This window comes from Anneissia japonica, unplaced genomic scaffold, assembly GCF_011630105.1.
Source record: "Anneissia japonica isolate Jap-2015-1 unplaced genomic scaffold, ASM1163010v1 scaffold3320_len250348_cov120, whole genome shotgun sequence".
Taxonomy (NCBI): Eukaryota; Metazoa; Echinodermata; class Crinoidea; order Comatulida; family Comatulidae; genus Anneissia; species Anneissia japonica.
In genome coordinates this window covers 18568-22198 of record NW_022738782.1, presented here as the reverse complement: position 1 = coordinate 22198, position 3631 = coordinate 18568, and positions in this window count along the sequence as shown.

Here is a 3631-nt window from a genome sequence, read left to right as displayed (position 1 = left end):
ATATTAAAATGGTTTACCGTATGTTATGTGAAAAACTACATAAAATGTGCCGTATGCTGTCATACATGAAATAGTACAACACACGTATATATACGGCTCTGTGTTAAATTTTACCCTATATAAATTATATTAAGAAATTATTCGAATGGCATCATCGTCTTCATCGTCAGTGGCATAACGCCTATGCACCCTCATGCGGCGGTCCACAGGGCCCCGACTCCAGGGGCCCTGGCCTCTAAGGGTCCTTGATATAGCACCCTAACCCAAAAGGGCTTTGATACTTAAATTTTAAGTCTGTGAGTGCTGGCATTTTCGACCATATAGAGGTGCCATAATAATAAATGTTCTTACCTCAGCCCCAACCATGGGTGGAGCTGAGGTAGTAGATCCTCCATCCGAAATTCCTTCCTGGTCCCCATTTATTTCTAATTTCTGAATCCACCCACCAATATTATATCATTTATTCGTCGTTAACACTATTTATTTAGAATAACAATGACAAATATTCTTAAAAAACGAGCAAATCTAAAATCCCACAATAGAATTAGCAAAGAAGACCCAAAAAAGGGCCCAGTGGTGGCTCCAGAAATTTGCCGACAAGGGTCCGAATTGTCCGACGGGAGGTTAAACTCAAGTGCCAACTAGAGCCTCGGTCCTAGTCCCTGATTTAAAAAAAAAAAAAAAAAATATCAAAATAATATTATTTGGATAAGCAAATACAAAAGGGCCACAGTCCAGAAAGCTACAGGAACCCCGACACCATCGTTACGACACTGACCAGGGCTATCTAAATACAGTATTCTCGATTCTCAGAGGTGGACTAAACTTAGGCGAGGACCAAGTCGGTCGAATTTTAGTCCGATGAGACCCCTGGTTTAACAGTGGACTAACAAAGATGGCTAATGCAAGTGTGATTTTAATTAATTTGAACATATTAAGGGGTTTCTGACTATCTTTTTCAAGGAATTATTAATTATATTCTTAATCATACATATCACTTCATAACATGAACATTTTAAACTATACAGGAATAAGGGCCTATGTAACCTTGTTTCTAATTTCTATTTTTATGTTCCTGTTCGTAGTCCGTATTTCTAAGTCACTTTTAATAATAAATTTTTCTTGTGTGAAAGTAAAAATTATATTAGTTTTTTTTTTGTTTTTTTTTTGTTTTTTTCATCTTTTTATAACATACTCTGCATGAAATAGTTACTTAATTGGTTAATACTGTTATATCTAAACATTTATTTATTTGTGGAATTTCGTTTTTAGATATTTATCATATTCTGTTACATTTATGTTTATCCTGTATAAATTGATGCTTACGCTGTTGGACGTTTGAATAAAATTTCAATACAAAATACAATTACAAGAATGATGATGATGATGATGATGATGATGATGATGATGATGATGATGATGATGTTGTTGATGATGACGTTGATGATGATAATAATGATGATGATGATGATGATAATGATGATGATGGTGGTGATGATGGTGGTGGCGATGGTGGTGAAGATGGTAACGACGACGACCGTAATAGAAATGAAGACTAAAGACAACGATTGTGATGAAAATGATGACGAAGACAATTGTAATGAAAATGATGAATGACAATTGCGATGAAAATAATGATGGTTATGATGAAGATGATAGGATTTAGGATGATATTGATAAAAATGATGATGATGATGATACTGACAATAATTATAGTGATTGCGACGATGATGATAAAAATAATTATATTTATAAATGGTTTAAACTTACTTTTTTTAGCTTTACACACTAAATGATACGTAAGCAGCAAAGTATAAAGCAAGATCCACTTCCACAACATCATACCCACAATGACGTTAGTGTTTTTAAATTCAAACGTGTTAATGTAAATGTATATACTTTTTATACACAAAATCCAAAACTAGGTTTACGATCCAATATATAGTCTGTATACAGTATAAAGTATGTAAAGTACAATGTTGAAGTCGTTTCAGCTTTAGTCTTAAAATTGGTTTGAAGATGAAGTCTAGTTGGCCTATTAATTTATGAAGTTGAAGCTGTGTTCAATGAAAAAGTGCTGCATATTGTAGGCCTTTATTAACCATTGAATCGAAATAAATATGAATAGCTTTTAAGCTCACTTATGCTATTGGTTGTGATTTCACCAATGATCGCAGCGTCACAGCTGAACTGAATATAGGCATATAGGCCTATACTGCTGTTTTTATTGTCATTAATTTTAGTATTAAAATCATTATAAATGTTATAAATAATTTAAATCAAATTAATCAATTCAAAATAATAATGCAGAAAAAAGGCTACATGTACACTTTGCAGGTGGAAAACGGCGGCGTCGCGAGCAGCTCTACCAAGAGATAGATAGATACGCGAGCCTAACATTATTATTATTATTATTATTGAAACTTTTATAATAATAATTATTATTACTAATGTTTTACAATTATTGTTATTATTACTATTTTAATTTGTTTTTTAAAAATTAAATAAATAAATATAACCTTTTAATAAATATCTTTATATTTATATAAATAATTTAATTAATTAAAATTACTAGTGTTATAGGTGATAATTAATTGGTGCAGGTGGGTAGGGGAATATTTTTGGGTTGTGCAATTTCAGGTGTTTTCCTTTTGTTTGTGATTTTTAATGGTGTTTGCTGTTTTGTATCTTAACTGTCCCTTTCTCTGGGTAACGTGAATTTGTGATTTTGTTCGTAAATCTTAAATTATTTCTACAATTCAGCTTCAGCTGCAAATTAATAATTTTGTATATATGTTTTGATATTTTTTTTGTGAAATAAAGATGCCGTTTATATATATATATGTATATATATACATATATGTATATATATATATATGTATATATATACATAGGTACCAGATCGTCTGGGTAAAGTGCTCAATACCACTAGGTGTAGAGCTTAATAAATCAAACTACAAAAATGAACTTGGCTCACTTCATCATGTTTATTCTCAGACTACAAATCTGTTTCATATGGCCAGCAGAGCTGGCCACATTCGTCAGGTCCAACAAAACATGAATGGCACAATATAGGCCTACAAAGTCATGCATACTATAATTGCATGTCTACTTAGCTGATTATATTGAAATTGTTAAAGAATTGCTAGAGTCAATAGTGGCTGAGCTATCTTTGACTGAGTAAATATTTCCTTCTATGTCTGCATGTGAATTACTAGCTCATTTTTACTGTTAAGTGAACATAGTTCAGGGTGACATATGATAATAAATTGTAAAATTGCATCGTTTAGTAATATTCGAATATGCTTTGCATTGTTTGATGATTTTCCATTTGATAGTGTATTTAATGTTAGAATCTGTAAGGGTCCATATATATTTGCTTAGTTCCATACTATTTTTTTTGTTTTGCATTTCGGAATGAACTTGTATGATTCCTATAATCTGGTTTTGAACTTGTTTTCAGTCCGAGTCCCACGTATGTTTTCTTTCTTTCAGATTGTCCTCTCTACAAGGTACGAATAAGAAGCAAACTGTAAATATATCTGTGGGTGAAGATCCTCAATTATTTGTTGAGAAACGTAATGATTATTTTAATAGATTTACATGACAATTAAAGAAAAAATAATGGTCT